General features: G+C 39.4%; 1 pseudogene; it reads left to right on the top strand.

Moving 5' to 3' along the window:
* Positions 1-17938: 17938 nt before the first annotated feature.
* Positions 17939-18038, top strand: LOC122101712 (annotated as a pseudogene).
* The last annotated feature ends 1072 nt before the right edge of the window (positions 18039-19110 follow it).

Here is a 19110-nt window from a genome sequence, read left to right as displayed (position 1 = left end):
AATAACTACACTAAATGATCGATGCAGTCCACACACAGATGTGAATATACATCCCATGTTTCAATGATGCATTGATGTCTATTGTGGCCTCCCTGGGGCTTGATCTCAGTTTCTGGGAACCGCCCAGCTCCTTCATGGCTCACAGGCTGGAGTGCGCACGTGGACCCATTGGCCAGTTGGGCCTCCTAGGCCTCAAGTTCAAATCCCAGCACTGCCAAGAATTCACCCTGATGTGAGAAGCCAGTCTTTGCACCATTTTTTTCTGTGCTGTGCATGTTCTGGGTCTCAGCTAAGATGGAGAATGCATAGGCAACTCTGTAATTATGTGAATAGATTGTCATCCAGGTCAACACAGTTATTTTTTTTTCTTTTTTTTTCTCTCTTTTTTTTTTTTGAGGGTGGGAGTGTTCCAGTCGTGGGCCTTAACTCTGGTCCTGAGCACTGTCCCTTGAGCTTATTTAGCTCAAGTCAAGTTAGCACTCTAGTACTTGAGCCACAGCACCACTTCCAGCTTTTTCTTCATATGAGGTGCTGAGGATTCGAACCCAGGGCCTCATGCATGCAAGGCAAGCGATCGACCACTGAGCCAACTTCCCAGCCCAACACAGTTATATTTGTCATTTTATGCTCAAGAAAATACACATCACATGAATGAATAAGGCAAAATAATGAGAATGACTACACAGAATGCAAGGTACTGCCCACCCATGTATGGAAATAGAGGTCCTCTGTTTAAATTGGGAATTTATGACTATATTGGCCCCCACCCTGGGGGGATCGATCTCAGGTCCTGGGAATGGCCAAGCTCCTTAGTGGCTCACAGGATGGTATGCTCACCATGTCCTATTAACCAATTGGGCCTGCTAAGCCTTGAGTTCAATTCTTAGCACTGCCAAAAGCTTCACCCTGATGTGAGAAGCCAATTGATCAATCTGTTTTCCTGTCTTGGTAAAGTCCTTGGTATCAGCGCAGATGGGGTATACTATATAGGCAACTCTATAGCCATGGGAATATGTTGACATCCATGTGAGCACAGTTATATCTGTCATCATACTCAATAAAACATACAATACATCCATGAATAAGACACAAAATAAAAAGAATAACTACACTGAATGCAAGTTGCATAACATACCTGTAGATAAAGAGAGATCCTATGTTTAAAAAAGATGGGCTTGTTATTTTGTCCAATGCTGGGGCTTCAAATCAGGCCCGGGACCAGGCCTGACATTCTAGTCTTCAAGGATGGTGAGCTTCCCCTTCCATCACAGTTCAACAGAGCTACCCAGACCCAAATTCACATCCCATCACTGACAAAAGTTTCATCCTAATGTCAGAAGCCAGTCGTTGCAAATGTTTTCCTCTCCTGTGAAAGTTCTGGGTCTCAACTAGGATGGAAAATGAATGCATAGGCAACCCTATAACCATGGGAACAGGTTGTCATCCATGTCAGCACAGTTATACCTGTCACCAATAAAATACACAATACCTCCATGAATTAGGAACAAAATAAGGAGAAGTGCACTGAATGCAAGATGCTGCGCACACATTTATGTAAATATAGATCCTATATTTAAATTATGAATTTATGACTATCTGGCTCTCCCTGGCACTCGATGTCAGGTCCTGGGAATGGCCTATCACCTTCATTGCTCACAGACCTGTGTCCTCACCTTGACCCTTTCCTCAATTGGGTCTGCTAGGCTCTGAGTTGAAATCCCAACACAGCGAAAATATGAATCCTGATTTGAGAAGCCAATCGATTCAGCTATTTTCCTGGCTTGCGAATATCCTGTGTCTCAACTAGGATGGAGAAAGCATTAGAAACAGTATGGACATGGAAATAGGTTGTCATCCATGTAAACACTGTTATATCTGTTACCATACTCAGTAAAATACACAATACCTCCATGGATAAGACACAAAATAAGAAGTACACCGAACACGAGATGCTTTCCACACATACATATATAAATATAGATCCTATATTTAAACAATGAATTTATAACTATTGTGGCCGACCGTGGGGATCAATGTCATATCCTGGGAATGGCCTTCCTTCTTAGTTGCTCACAGGATGGTGTGTTCACATTGGCCTATTTGCCAATTAGTGCTGCTAGGCCCTGAGTTCAGATTCCAGCACTACCAACAATTGGATCATGGAGTAAGAAGCTGAGTGTGAAATTTGTTTTCCTTTTCTCTGAGAGTCCTGGGTGTCAGGCATGATGGAGAACACTTCTACAACTCTAGATGCTATGTTATAGGATGTCATTAATGTAATAAACGGAATGGGTGTCATCATCTTCAGTAAAATCAATGGTAAATAAATGAATACAACAATAAATACAAGGAACAACCACACCAAACTTGTATGGACTGAACATCTATAGGTAAGTACAAAGCCTATCTTTATATAAACAGTAGGTTTTCAAAGGCTGGGGCTTGAATTCAGGCCTAGTGAACAGGCCTGAAACTCTTATCTTCAAGTACGGTGAGCTTCCCCTTCATCCACTGCAGATTTACCCAGACCCTTAGTTCAAATCCAAAACCTGGCAGAATAAATGGTGGGAATTGCAAGCCAGGGAGCTAAATTTATTTTATTTTATTTTTTCCCAGAGCGTTCCTTGAACTCGGGTCCTGGCAACTCTGCTTCAGCTTCGATCACCCTAAGCTGGGGTGCAGCCACTGGACCCACAGCTGATCCTGGGATCCTAGATCCCTAGGCCTTGAAGAGAAAAAAAATCACAGGAACAATGTGGAGATGGCCTTTTTATATTTTCTTTCTTTGTGAGGTGACCCTCCTGGGTCCGAATGACACTGTTGCAAAGGATATTTTACCTTGCATTGCTGAAGGCTGGTGGACTATCGGGGAAGCCATAGGACCACGTGGCAACATAGGCCCTGATTTCAAATCCCAGTCCTGACACCTACCAATGGCATGAGATACTAAGAGACTCGTTCCCACCCATAGGAATGTTTTCAATGTCAGGTTGAAGGAGTTGAACGTGAATGATTCTCCTATAAAATTAGACAAGATGATTTGAGGAAGCTGATTGATTTTATTTAATATTTATGAAGCATTAAAAGAATACTATTATTTACAGGAATGCAATAATTTCAAGACACTGATTTAGTTAATAGTTCATTAAGGATGAAAACAATAACATTATTTACATGGAGGCATAATAAATACCCCATAATTTGTAGAAATGTCGTCTATATAACTGAATAATGTATAGACATCTCTGGCACTATATAAACATATAGATTTATTAGTGTACTGTCATCCGCATGTCAATCTGTTCATATTTTGTCAACCCCTGGGGCTTGATCTCAGGTCCTGGGAACTGCCTGTCAGCTCAATTTGCCCCAGGATGGCGTGTTGACACTCACCCATTCATGAATTTGGCCTTGTAGGCCATGAGTTCAGATGCCAGGACTCCCAAACCATTAATCGTGGCTTAAGAAGCTGATAGTGACACATTTTTTTTCCTTTTCTGTGAAAGTCCTGGGTGTCAAGTATAAAGTGGAATACATATGCAGACATATAATCCTATGTAATCAATGTAATCGATGTTCAATGTGTCATAATAGTCAATAAAATAAATTATCAATACAAGAAAAGACAAAAAAGAATAAGTATACTGAGTGTAATAGGGATTGAACATATGTATATGAATATTAATCATATATTTAAAATATACATGAATAGGATGTTTTTTAGTGCTGGGGATCTAATTCAGGCCTAAGGAACAGACTTGAATTTCCTGACTTTAAGGAGGCAAGCTTCCCCTTCCCACACAGTGCAACAAAGTTACCAAGACAATGAGTTCTAATTCCAATTCTGGCAGAAAATATTGCATCTTTATATTATGTGAGGTCAAATTCTTAGGTAATTCATTCTGCCTCCATTTAATTAATGTGATTGTTGAAATGCTTAATGAATTATTAACTAAAATCAATCAGTGTCCTAGGATATAATTGTGTATAATTTGATCCTAGAATCATTCAAGAACTACTCATTCAATCTTGACATTGATTGCATTCCATTGGTAATCTTATGGATAAGAATGAGTTTCTTAGGTTCTCCTGCCATTTGGAGGTGGCAAGACCAGGATTCCTACTGTGGGCTCCAGCTCCCACCACTTCAACCCGAGGATAGGGAACTCAGGTCTGTGCCAGAACATCAGCAAGACCAATGATTTGCCAGGCACCAGCGGCTCTCAGCAGTCCTCCTTGATACTTACAAGGCTGTGATAGGAGGATCATGTTCAAACTCACCCTAGGCAGGAAAGTCCTTGAGACCCCTGTCCAACTTCAATACCAACAAAGTCAGAAGTAGAGCTGTGTGGCTCCAATGGTAGAGGGCTAGTCATGAACAAAAGCAGCTTACAGACTGTGCCCAGGTCCTGAGTTTAAGGTCCAGGACTGGCAACAAACAGACATACACAACAATCTAAGACCAGTCACTCTCTTGTCCCCAACTGAATTAGTAGACAGAGTTCCCTGGGAAAGGGGCTGAGGAAGCCACTGTCATCTTCACTCTGCCCATTCTGCCTGTATCACAGGATTCCGGCCACACTCCCATTCTTTCATGGTTCTTTCTGACCAATGGGATATAAGAATGGTGGTCACACCCACATTCCATGCTGCTTGATAGCACTGGAATTCCTCTGTTGGTTGACACCACTACCAACAGTTGAAGAAGGTAGAGGTGGCTGAGTGGTGATCAAGAGACTCAAGCCATAGGAGGAAAGGCCTTGCTCAGCACTGCCATGCACCTGCCCACTCACCGGTCCCCTTTAGCATTCCACACGGCACTGCATTTCAAACCGAGCACTGCTTGCTTGGACCCATGGCACCTCTTGGAGTCCTCAGGTGATGGCACTCCACAGGCAGGCTTGTGGCCCCAACCTGGTCCAGCCCCCCCGTCTCTGCTCCAGACCTGAGTATTTGTTTGCCATGCTACTGCCTTTGCTGCTCAAACCCACCCGGAGCTGCCTCCAAAAGCTTCTCCCAGCAGCACAAGTGAATGACCTCCTCCTGGGCCCATACCCTATGACCCCCAAACCACGTGATCCTCCCCCTCCAGACTGGATCTCCGGATCCCCCATGCCCTACAGTCTGGCCAGGGCTGTGCCACAAATGTGCCCCAAGGGTGGGAGTGGGTGTTGACCAGTGTATCCCACCCCCATCCCTAGTTGCCAGTGTCCCAAGAAACAGGGAGATTCAGGGATGGGTGAGGAGGGGGCACCACAGAGGCCCTGGACTGGAGCAGTGGGAGCCACACAGCCACCTATCTGCACCCTTCATCTTCCTGTTGGGAACCTGGTGGCTTTAGTCAGAGGTGAGGAGTAGCACCTTCACACCTGCCTTCTTGGGTCTTTTCTTTTTCTGGGGTTGGGGGCACTGGAGGCAGGTCTCTCTTGCTGTGTGAGCCCTTGTCCTCTGTGCTCGGTCACCCTTTCACCTGAAGAGAGGGTCCCAGAAGAGCCCATTAGGGAAGTGAGAGTGCTGGGGGTCAAGGCAGAATGTAAATATTGGGAGGAACACCCCCCCCAACACACATACACATACACCCAGCCTGTCCCCTCCCCCAACTCTCAACTGTTCTCACAGAGTGATCACATTTCCCAGCTCTGCCAGTTTCTGCTGGTGCTCCCAGTCCATCTGGTCTCCTTGTCCTTCCCAAGAATCTGCCATGTGGACCAGAAGCATGCAGGCTGGATGTAGGGACTAAATCCATGTATGTATCCTTTAGGACCCCATCCATATCCCCAATACCGCCCCCACCTCATGTCAGATACCCCTCTGGGGTCACCATGACCCCCTGCTTGTTTCCTCTCCTGGCTCTGAGGAGCCACTTGTCTCAGAACTCCTTCACCCAGCGTCCTGGCCTATGCTTTTGGTGAATGGGGAGTCAAGGGTCTGGCCCTGGAGAAAGTGATAGGCAGGGTATGCTGCATCATTAGAGTGGTGCTCCCCTTGGGTGGGAGCTCCTGATTACTCCAAGGGAACCCCCGTGCTCTAGCTTGTACATTGTCCCAGATGAGGAACCAACAAACTCTGGAGAAACACTGCTCTGAGTCTGTGTGTGTGTGTGTGTGTGTGTGTGTGTGTGTGTGTGGTGCTGCTGCATCATTAGAGTGATGCTCCACTTGGGTGGGAACCCCTGATTCTTCTAAGGGAACTCCTGTGCTCCAGCTTGCACATTGTCCCAGATGAGGAACCAACAACTCTGGAGAGGCACTTCTCTGAGACTCTGTGTGTGTGTGTGTGTGTGTGTGTGTGTGTGTGTGTGTGTGTGTGCATGAGAGAGAGAGAATGAGAGAGAGAGATATAACATCCTCCTCCTTGTATAACCTGACTGTGCTCAAGGTGAGTGATCATTTGGAAAATTGCAGGTGCTGCATGGACGAGTCTTCTGTCACTGGTCTGGATTTGTGTGTGTGTGTGTGTGTGTGTGTGTGTGTGTGTGTGTGTGTGTGTGTGTAGAAGTGGATTGTAATGAGGAGGCGTGGTCCTTTGGTAACTTCTGCTTGCTACATTTGGGGGATGCATGGGCTTTGTGACTGAGGTCTGGGGACCTGGAAGTGTGAGAAACTTGAAGGGGACTCAGCAATATTATATTATAAGACCAAGGGACCTGTGTGCCTTGGAGCTGTCTACTCCTTTGGGCCTGGTTGGTGGCAGCTGGAGCTTGGTAGGACCTGAGTATGGGGCCCACAGGGGTTGGCTTCCCAGGGGGACAGAAAGCATGGCCAGCACTTACTAAGGATGTGAGCCCTGCTGGTATGGAGTGCACCAGCATAAGTCAGACTCCGGGTTTTCTCATTATGACTTCTGATGGGTGAGGCCAAACCTATTTTAAATTTTTTGCTGTGATCTTCATATCTCAGCCTCCTGAGTAGCTAGGATTATAGACATGAGCCTCTGCCACCGGGACTCTTGTTCTTTTTGGTGTATTAGGGTTTGAACTCAAGGCCTTACGCTTGCCAGTCAGGTTTTCTACCACGGCAGCCAAGCCTTTCTGTCTTGGGCATTTCCGAAATAGAGACTCACTCAATATGTGCATAGGCTGGGCTGGATCGTGGTCCTCCTATCTGTGACAGGTGTGCACCACGAGGCCTGGTCCTCCTTAGTTGGGATGGTAGACATATAGCGCCATGCTCAGTCATCAGTTTAGATGATTGTCCCAAACTTAGTTTACAGCAGCCATAAAGCTCTGGGTTGGGCCTCCACCATTGTACCTCAGGCTCATCTTGGGACAGTTGTGAGGAAACAAGGGATCAATACAGAGGGATCTCTGGAGCAGGGCCAGGCACAGAAGGAGCGGCTGTCAGATACGGTTCTTGGCAATATTGTGAGCATACGACAGTAAGATAACTGGGAAAGGGCTCAGATGAGGCCTGTTATTATTCCTGTGACATGTACATGTTTATGAAACAAAACACGGTTCTCTTTCATCCTTATCCTATTCCTATGAGGAAGGAGATCCTTCCCTGTGTTCAGTTATGTACCTGGGGAAAATGAGGCACGGAGAAGCCAGGTGACCAACTCATGCCCTTCAGTTGACAGAAAGCTCAGCCTGACTTCTTTGCCATGGTCCCTAGGAAAATGTGTGGTATTCAGCAAACTTCTTGTGGTGGGAAGTCCAATTCTTGTCAATCGTGGGGCTTGAACTCTGGGCCTGGGTGCTGTCTACGAGCTTCTCAGCTCAAGACTAGCACTCTACCACTTGAGCCCCAGTGCCACTTCAAGTTTTCTGGTGGTTCTTTGGAGATTAAGGGTCTCATGGACGTTCCTGGCTGGGCTGGCTATGAACCATGTTCATCATATCTCAGCCTCTTAGTTAGGATTATAGTCCTGAGCCACTGGCACCCAGCTTAATTGTAATTTTGACTTTCTTTCTTTCTTTCTTTCTTTCTTTCTTTCTTTCTTTCTTTCTTTCTTTCTTTCTTTCTTTCTTTCTTTCTTTCTTTCTTTCTTTCTTTCTTTCTCTCTCTCTCTCTCTCTTTCTCTCTCTCTTTCTCTCTCTCTCTCTCTCTGTCTCTCTGTCTCTCAGGAACTGGTTGAATGGGGACTGAATAGGTGGCCCAGTGTCCCCATGTGGCTGGAACCCAAGGTGGCCCTCTCATTCTGGAGGTGGGCTGTGGGTCAGCAACTGTCTTACTCAGCCTGTTGAACCAGCCCTATGAGGTAAGCCCCTCTGTGCCCTGGCTAGACCGTGACAGTTACTCATTGTCCATCCAGCCTTATTGAACTTAATATTGTTTTCTATGTCCTTTTCTAGCAACTGGCCAAATTTATGATACATATTTATGGAATGAAAATATAATACCATCTTAAGAAAGTCATTTAGAGCTCTGGGAATGTGGCTTCATGGTACGGTGATTGCTTACCATGCGTGAACCCCTGGGTTCCAGTCCCATGACCAACAAAAAGTCCAAATATGACTTTAAGTTTCCCCAAGTGGGAACATGAAGTATGAGGCCACTCCCTTTCTAAATCACACTTCCAATCGTGCAAATTTGTAAAAAGTAGAATAGAAGTATGATTCTGGTTCCATGCAATTCAGATATAAGAGAATGGACTTAACTGGAAAAAACATCCATCTTGAAAGAGCAGGGATTATACTAGCAATGAACCTGGAGGCAAAGATCATATTCCTTTTTATTTCCTTTATATATATATATATATATATATATATACATACATACATATATATATATATATATATATATATATATATATATATATATATATATATAGTTGTTGTTGTTGTTTTTGGTCATGGCACTTGAACCCTGGGCGCTGTCCCTCTGCTATTCAGCTCCAGGCTAGTGCTCTACCACTTGAGCCACAGTGCCACTTCCAGTTTTCTTGTAGTTAATTAGACAAAAGAGTCTCTGGGACTTTCCTACTGTCTTTGAACCTCAATCCTCAGATCTCACCGCCACCCAGCTTAAGATCACATTTCTAACAGTGTACATTCAGCATATGTAATGTGTATGTTCATCTACCTTTATATGAATTCTTGAGCTAAAAATCTGGGCTACAGGTTAGACTTAACACTCACAAAAATGTTTGTAGTTTGTAGTTTGATACTCTTGGAAAAGTAAAACTTAAGAATGTAAAGGAGTCTGGGAAGTTCAGTTTGCATCCCGCCTGGGCAGAACAATCTTTGAGACACTATCTATAATTAACAGCCAAATCTGCATTGGAAGAACAGTTCAAGTGATGGAATACCACTCATGAGCAAGATTGTTGAATAAGAGCTTGAGGCTTTTGCATACATACATACAAACATACGCATACCCACAGAGGCACTTATATGTGCACCCACGAATACACAAATGAAACAACTCTCCGAATATGTAGAAAAGTTACAAAGCAATAGAAAATATGTCCTGAGTAATACTAGAATCAAGTGATAAATTTTAATATTAAAAAGTCCTCTAGTGAACTTTCTTCAAAAAAGTTTGAGACTATTATATAGGTAGGGACCAGAGATAGTAAGAAAGTCAAGAATTCATTATCAAAGGGATCAGATCCATGGAGGAATGAATCAGAGACCCCTGCAGGTGCATCTGAAAATGTTCATATCCTGTGTCAAATGTTAGAACATCTTTCAAAACTGTACATAAACAATCTGAGCAGTCAATGGATAAGATCATCAGAGAAGTTCAGAATTGCTAGTGTGTTTCTAGATTAAATAAACCAACAATCTATGGCAGGGCAATGTGATACAAGCCTGGAATTCTAGCACTCAGACTAAGACCAGAGATTAGAGAGTGGAATTACATAGTGATACCTTCCTTGGACCAGGTAGTATAATTTTGTCTCAATAAAACAAACCAAATTACAAGAAAGAAATACACAGTTGGAAGTTTGGGCTAATTTTGTCATTATGTTTTGAGTAGTGAAGTTTCCAGTTGAAATGCAACTAATATATAATCCTCAGTTGTGTTTTAAATCTCTCTTCATTACAGAATATTCTTAGATGCAAAATAGCTCATGATTCCCATCCAAAATTTGAAAAAGTAAGTAAGCGTCATTCTGTTGGATGCCAAAGAAATGATGAAGTTTTACAAAACTTAAGCCCGGAGAAATAGCACAGTTCTTCTAATGTAGGACTTTGTGGACCTTGCAAAATTAGAATTTAGATTCAAAATAAATTGTTTCTTTTTGTAGTTCCATATTCTATTGGATACTACAAAATTCTTTTTAAGTAGAGGTTTTAACTGACAAATTCACAAATGATTCTGGCATTCAATTTGCCTAGAATATTCTTTCAAGAGAGTTATAATTAGAACTTAGTTAATAGATCATTCCAACAGTTCATGTATAAAATGATAATGTGAATAATCTAGACAGAGTTGCCAACGAATGGATGATATTAATTTATAAATAAAAAAAAACACTTTTTGAGGGTTTGGTATAACATGGTATGAAGAGAATAATTGTGTGACATCTTCTTTCTTCTACTTATATGTTACACTGGAAGCAATTTCCTTAATTATGTGCCTCTGTATACAATGAGAAAATTGCTAGATTTGGGTTAATTTTTAGTTTTTTTGGGGGGGGGTTCAGGTCGTGAGGCCTGAACTCTGGGCCTGGATGCTGTCCCTCAGCTCTCCAGCTCAAGGCTAGCACTCTACCACTTAAGCCACAGCGTCCCTTCCGGCTTTATTTCTTTTTGCTTATGTGGTGCTGAGGAATCGAACCCAGGGCCTCATGCATGCAAGGCAATTGCTCTACCACTGAGCCACCTTCACAGCCCAATTTTTGTTTTTGTTTTATTGGACTTTAACTCTGGGCCTTGACAGTGTCTCTGAGCTCAAGGCTCCTGCCCTACCACTTCAACCTCAGTGCCACTTGTGTCTGGCTTTTTCTGAGAAGTTTATTGGAGATAAGATTCTAAGGGACCTTCCTGCCTGGATGGCCTTTGAACCATAATCATCTGATCTTAGTATCCTGAATATCTATGATAGTTAAAAAGTATAAATATAAATAATATTTGCAAGAGTTCTGATCTCAAGAATACCACTGGGGGAAAATTGATGCAACTGAGTTTATTGTGGTGTTCTTTGCAGAACAAGGAAGGCATCACAATACCAGAGATGCAGTATTTTTTCACAGTACAGATAAGCTATTCATGATGTGAAATAAGGGAATTTTAAGGTGCACCTTACAAGTTGGAAACTGTTGGGCTAGGATGACTTTATGGCATAAAGCTTGGGATTGCTTACTCTTGAAGAATTATTACAGATGCTTCATAGTTTTATCCTCTACAAGAATGTGGCTATTTTTCTGTTGACTTCTCAATGTGTAACACCCCATTGGAATCTGCATCCATGGCAGAATTATATAACATGAAAACAAGTACTGTTTTGAATCTCTCAGGTATGGAATGTTCAGAATCTGAAAATGAGTAGTTATTAGTTATAGGAATTTTGAAGAACACATATATTCTGTCCTCACAACTTATTTAATTTTAAAAGTTATGGGTTTCCATAGAAGTAAATTGTTTTTGGTTTTATGTGTGTGAAGTGCTAAATTTATTTTTTTCCAAAATATGCAAATATATTGTGAAAATATTGTCTAGTTGGATAACATTCAAGTTGACGACCTTCTGATAAAGAAAGGGTAATTAAATTAGATGCCAAATAGTATTGATTTTTTTAATTTTACTATATAAAAAATAATGTTAACTATACCAATACAGTGAAATTTTATTTTATGCAGCTTATTTTTTAAATATAATTTTATTGTCAAAGTGATGTACAGTCGGGTTACAGTGATTGTAAGATAGTGAATACATAACTTTTCAAACTTGTTACCCCCTCCCTCACTTTTCTCACAATTTTCCTTCACCTACGTATCCCCTCACAAGTTGTAATGTATATTTCCAACATATTGTCTTGTGAGTATTGCTAATGCATTGGTTTGACCTTTGTCATTTGTGTCACCATTGTGATGTTCCTCTTCCCTTCCCTAATTAAGGTAAATGTATACACAATACACAGGGTACCAAAATCAAATACAGCAAAGGATAAACCAAAGGGGAAAAACCAAAGAAAATAGAAATCACATAATACATAAAAAAACAACAACCGCAAATAAAATTCTCTGATTCCATATCTTGGAGTTCATTTTGTTCAACATCAGCTTATATGGTCATATATATGCATAACGAAGCCACTGGAAAATAATAGTTGCATGGACACTATATCGTGAAAACAACATGTTAACTGTTTTTGATGGTAAAGGTGGAATTAGAATTGGTGAATTTGCGGTTTTGATAAAGGAATTTCAAAAGAGTTTTAAAAATATGACACATAAATTTTAATTGTTCAAACTTTTAAACAACGTAGCCTATTAAGAAAATTTAAAATTGCCTGGGAAAATAGGCTTTCATGCAAAGAAATCCATGGAGACTTAGTGGAAAGGGAGCAATGTGAGTGAAGATGGCTCATTTTCACACTAAACAAACAAACCTCAGAAACCTTGCTGTAAATCCTGTAGCTTTCCTTGAAAACTGTCCTTACCCAGGAAATATTCTCTCACTGTGTGAAATGAGGTTATAGTGCAATTTAATTCAAATTTCTTAAAAAAAAAAAAAGACATCAAAATTTGTGAATTGACCTTTAATTACCAAACAGTAATCCTCTGAAAAAGATAATTTGGATCAAAATATTTAGGGAGAAAGTGCCCTCCACAATGAAAAAAGCTATTGGGTTTACACTTTTTGTTTGTAATACTTTCCACAATTTCTTTGCACGTGAATCGTTGAAACACAGAAAAAATTCTGATTGGATACTTCAAACCAGTGATTTCACATTTCTAAGTGGCTCACAAATATAAATCCTTATTAAAATGAGATAGTGAATACTTCTCTTATTACATAAGCCAAAAAGTTTTGGGATCAGAAAAGAATTGACCACATGGAAAAAGTAAGAAAAGAGTGTTCTTAGAAGCCCTAGCTAAGCAAATTGGCTTCAACAGTGGAGGCAGGCCAAAACTTTTTGATATAGATTGTAATATTTTTGCTACCTAAAGTGATTTTACAGATTTGGCTCACTACAATGCAGAACTGATTGAATGAAGACATGAAAATAAATCCCACATCCAATGGAGGCAACTTAAAAGAGTTTTAAAGGAGAAACCATGAAGATGTAGCAGTGGGGGAGGTCTTAGAGTCATTCACCTTCACTAGACTTGGAGCCAAGAAGCTGTGATTAATCGGAAATCAGGCAAGAGCTAAGAGGAGGACATAGAAATAGGACATAGAAGCATTGTCCTTTGTAACAGACACTGTCATCCAAGGTATGGGTGCTTTAACTTTATTCTCTTCCATATATCTTGTTGACCAAATGCAAGACTAAGAGAAAAATAATCTATTGAAATAATTTTGCAAAGAATAACTTCACTGTTTCTGATATGGTATCTAAGGAGAGTCTTAAGAGAGAAGATAAAAGTGGAGTATTCTGCGGTTTCCTCTAAGCATCTTATTAGCAAAGGATATCTTTGAGGTTAGACGTGATTGAACCAAAAAGTGTTGGAGTACTTATGTTTGTGGGCACTTTAGACACAAGAAGACTTTCTTTCTTTTTTTTTTTTTTTTGGGTCCGGTCGTGGGACTTGAACTCTGGGCTTGGGCGTTGTCACTCAGCTCTTCAGCTCAAAGCTAGTGCTCTACCACTTGAGCCACAATGCCACTTCTGGTTTTTTTCTTTTTGCTTATATGGTCCTGAGAAATCGAACTCGGGGCAGCAAGCATGCAAGGCAAGCACTCCACCACTGAGCCACCTTCCCAGCCCGACAAGAAGACTTTCAAGGCAAAAGAAAAAAAGAAAAACGGATATCCAAACATTTGTGATCACAGTTTCTTGGACTGGTTTTTTTGAAGACAAAGTTTTACATTACAGTTTGTCCTGATTAACATCAATGTTGGGTTCTTATGGCAACCAAATGCAGGGGTGAAGTTTAATGGACTCCCTTGAACAAGTAAACAGCATGATAAAAAAAATTGCAAATAATATTTAGTGAATTACTTTCACCAATTACTTTTCCAGAATAAAGAAGGAAATATATAATTCAAAATTAATTGACTTAAAAGTATGAAGAAAGAGTAGTGAAGAGAGATGAAAGAAAACATAGAGAATTGTTTTCTTTCCAGCGGAGTAATGGGTTCTTGATCTTTTCTCTTGCATTCTATCTTCACAAGCTATCAAGTGTGGCTCAGGAGTGGAGTATCCAGTTCAGAGAGAACTCGCAGAAGGAAGATAACATTTGCAGCAGATATAGGTGATTTATAACCTGAGACAATCTATTTAAATCTGTTCAAATTTCTCCCCTACCCCAAACGGCCCTCTTTTAATAGTTTTGTTTGCTTTTCTTAATACTGCCCTTCATTAACTGCTTAAAATTTTGAGAGGTCATATTCATACTCTCTAGAGATTGCTGTTTGGTTATAATTTTTGTGTGTTTTTTAACTGAATTTCAAAAGGTTGTGCAAGTGTGTTACAATTAAATATGTCCATCTAATTGTCCAATGCTCCTGGATCAGATTTCACTCCTTCTATCATAGTCAACCAACTCCTTCTACAAGATGTATTTCAGATTTACCACTTCCTTATCACTTGTGTACATTGATATTCTAGCTGTGCTTGCCCCTTGTTCCATTTTTCATTCATTCTATGTATTTACAATTATTCCTCTCTAGCTTCAACTTCCTGATAGTCATTCTGTTAAACTCTCTGTTGATAGTTTGAAAGGTTTATATACATTCCATGGAGTTTCAATCCTGCATATACTTGAACTTATGTCAGCTTATATTTCCATAATTCTTTCATCTGCAATAATAATTTGCAAGACTGGAGGCGTGAAGCACCTAGACATGATTTAATTCTCATCCATTTAGAAGATTAATCGTTAGTCAACAAGAAAGTTTAAAAATGGTTTAGAATGTATTCCAAACAACCAATTTTTATAAATGGCTTTGTGCAAGGGTGTGTGATTATTTTATTTTACATGGGATAATATTTTGTAGTACATTTAAGTTTTGAAAAAAAGAAAATTAAAATTTACTATTATAGAGGAATATGATAGAAATAGAAGACAGATTTTATGTTTGTCACATCTCTGACGAGTACCCATATTCAAGATTTACTATGTCAGACAGATAGGAAAAACATAAAATAACATATGATAAGGCAACTCTTTGTGACTTTTTAAAATGTACCTTATTAAATGATGAAATTTACTTTATCATCTAACGTTTGGGTTTGAAATATGGGAGGCTGATACATTTAACAAATTTGAAAGGCACCTAATGAATAACACAAATGGTGGGTGGTACTATTTCTACAGTTTAATGAATGGTTGAACCTGATTGGCATTAGTGCTGGGTAAGTAAATCAACTCTATTGTACCTCTATTGTAACTCTATTGCCACTAAGTATCATTTATTTGTCAAATGTTATTTTGGCGAATGTGATTTTTTTTTTTTTTGGTAGTTCATGGGGCTTGAACTCTGGGCTTGGGCACTGTCCTTGTGTTCTTCAGCTCAAGGCAAGCACTCTATCACTTGAGCCACAGTGCCACTTCTGATATTCGAGTGGTTTATTGGAGATAAGAGTTTAACGGACTTTCCTGCCTGGGCTGGCTTTGAACCGTGATCCTCAAATCTCAGCCTCCTGAGTATTTAGGATTACATGCGTGAGCCACTAGTACCTGGTTTGCGAATTTGAATTTTCAAAGATTATTTGAAAAAGAATACACTTTCAGGAGATTAAATATTTTGAGAATGACAACATTTTTATACCACAGAACCAAGTTTTACTGAAGTACCAGTGTATTTTTTTTTATTGTGAAAATACTGTACAGAGGGGTTACAATTACGTGGGGAAGATAATGAGTACATTTCTTATCAAGCATTGTAGCCTCCTCCTTTGTTTCCACTTCTCATCCTTTAGCATCCTCCCCCTGCGCCCCGACCCAATCTTCCCTCCCCTCTCCCGCACCCAAGTTGTAAAGTTTGTTTTCGACATGGCAACTTGTACATATCACAGTGTTATCAAGCACTAAGGATATTCTCAATTAATTTTTTTCTGAATTACATTTGACCTCTAATTCAAGTTTTCCTGACCTTTAAAGACCAATTGTGAATCTATCCTTCCAGGAGCTATTTTTCAGGCCCACTTATGCTGGACTGAAATCGTTCATTAATCATTAGGGAAGGGGTATTAAAAATAGTCTTGTGACACTTTGTGATCTTGTTCACTCCTATGGGCTAGTCATCTGTAAACCGAAAGTTTGAATTGCAGTACTTTCTCATAGATTTTGTGGTCTCATCCTTTATTTTAAGTTGACTTGCATTTCACTATTGCTTACTGCTAATTCCTGCTTCTCAAGGAATTGGGGCCCTGAAATATTATTGGAAATGAGAAATTGACATGGCTCTTCAATTATTTCTGTTGGCATGTTGCCTGGGCCTAGTTGAGAAGTCTTGACCCTGTTATATGATGATGCGGGTAACTGGGACATGGGATCCTAGGACCCATACATCTTGCAGAAGATAATATCTTGTATACATAATATCAGAAAAATTTGGGTATAATCAATAGGTATGCTTCAGAAATATGGAGAAAAACCAGTTTGGAACAAGCGAGTTGAAACAATAAACAGAGCAGCAGAGTAAAATTCCTTATACTTTAGAGGAAATCAACATTTTTTTTTTTACCATGTGAATTCAGAAGAACAAGAACACTTAGAAGGTATCACAAGTTTATAGTGAAGACATTACATTGATACTTTTTATATTCTAGTTTGTATTCTAAACCTAATTATTTGTATTCTAATTCTCTTTATTGGAATAAATAATTATCAATTTATTTGTCAAATTATCAATTAATTCTACTAAGTTTCACTGTGTGAAATATGAAATCAGCACATATAAGTATAAAATATATAACTATATATAATATAATAAAAAGGGCACATGTTTTGCATTGTTCTGTTGTGGTTAGGGTATCAAAGACAACTCTGTTTTAAAGTATTATTGCATTATCTGTACCTCAGTGATAGGGAGAGTTAGACCTAAATCTTTAGCATTTGTAGATTTACAGCCTGAAGGCAAGAGGAAACACTGTGATTAAACATTACCAATTTAAGGCTTAATAATGAGGAGAAACATGGACTTCTCCTGGAGCTATGGAAATATTTGGTGATAGAAAGGCAGTAGTGTAAGTTCCTGCCTGGTTGGAAGGTAGACAGTCCAGACATTAGGAAATCATGCATAAGACGAATTTTTTTCACCTTGGCGTTAGTTACTTTTGAAATGGTAGGTATAATAGACACTTAAATTTTGATAAAATACCTTCTAGTCTGAACAGTTCTGCTGAACTGTTCATCTCTCTATGATCCCTTGTAACTAAGATTAGTTTTGTTCCAGTAAGACAATCTATGCTGTCAGGGTAGGATATTCTGGTTGGTCTGTTCCTACATGGAAGAAGGATAAAGGGTCAGGTAGAAATTTGTGCCAGTAAGACCTCATTTGGAAAATTTAAGCTGAAGAAGTTTAGAAGTAGCTCTTAAGCAAGGCTTACGTTGAATCTATTAGCTCCACAAAGCTAACTCAGTTACATAAATAAGAACTTGAAAAAGCCATCACCTTAGGACCTAGCTATAAGTGCTTCAAAGTATGATCAAATCTAAAATGAAAAAGCCTTAAAATTGTCATTGACAAAAAAACGCAAATGTGAGCAATCGACCGAACAATGTAATTTTTTTTCCACTATACACATTATTTTAGGGAAATAAGATAAATAGTATTGTTAGGAACAATAAGGTTTCCTTGCTACAAATAGGCACCCAAGGATATAAGCCTGTATAAAGATTGCATCATTAACTACTTAAATTTAGAGGATACTACATGCTTCAGCAGCACGTATACCCAAATTACAACAATACAGAGATTAACATAACACTTGCACAAGGATAATATGAAAATTTGTGAAGTATTCCATATTTTCCATTGTTCAGTTGCAGAAATGAAAAACAGTTATTAAAAGGTTAATTACAAAATTACAAGTGTAACAATATATGCAAGTGTTAGAATTAAACGTTAGTTTGACATCAGTGTATTAAATCTTCACCTTAGAAAGGCCTTTACATAGAACTTCACAAAACTTTTGAAATTAGTTAACATTATCATTTTATCCCAAAGAAACAAACTACTATAAGAACCTAGAAAAAGGGGCTGGGAAGGTGGCTCAGTGGTAGAGCGCTTGCCTTGCATGCTTGAGGCCCTGGGTTCGATATCTCAGCACCACATACGCAAAAAGAAAAAAGTCAGAAGTAGCTCTGTGGCTCAAGTGGTAAAGTGCTAGCCTTGAGCTGAAGAGCTGAGGGTCAGCTTTCAGAGTTCAGAGGCCCAGAGTTCAGGCCCATGACTGGACCAAAAAAAAAAAGAACCTAGAAAATATAATCTTAAATTTTCTATATGAAATGCAATCTGAAAGGACACATTTATTAATAAATAACATATTATAAAACAATGTTGAATTCAAAGTATATCTAGGAAAGAATTAAATAGATTATGGATATTATGCAAACACAGAATATAGAATATTTTAAAATATTCTTTTTTCAGTCAAGAACCAGAAATATCTTTAGGTTCTGTACCACTCATTTCAACAGATAGGATCAAATTATTTCTGATTAAAAAATCACAAACTCTGCAGAAATCATTATAGATGTACACAAACAACTCAAATACATTTTGACATCAAAGTCAGGCAATTCAATTGGAAAAATTCCACGGAATTTTTACAGTAAGATATTGCTGTTATTTGGATTGTGAAAATATTTTGTATGGACACAAAGAATGGACCGGCATTTTGATGTTTAAGAAACGTAACTGATATCTTAGCTATGCTAAATAATGCTGCGATAAACATAGTTGTTCTGGTAGCTTTAGTATGGTCTTGTTTGATGCCCCTAAGTAGATGAATGGATTAAGAAAATAGAATTCTATGGAATGGAATTTTATGCCTCCCTCAGAAAGAATGCCATTGCCCCATTTGTAAGGAAATGGAAAGAATT

This window comes from Dipodomys spectabilis, unplaced genomic scaffold, assembly GCF_019054845.1.
Source record: "Dipodomys spectabilis isolate Male_0828 unplaced genomic scaffold, ASM1905484v1 ptg000679l, whole genome shotgun sequence".
NCBI lineage: Eukaryota > Metazoa > Chordata > Mammalia > Rodentia > Heteromyidae > Dipodomys > Dipodomys spectabilis.
The sequence above is the reverse complement of the archived record's forward strand: the minus strand, read 5'-3'. Positions and strand labels throughout refer to the sequence as shown.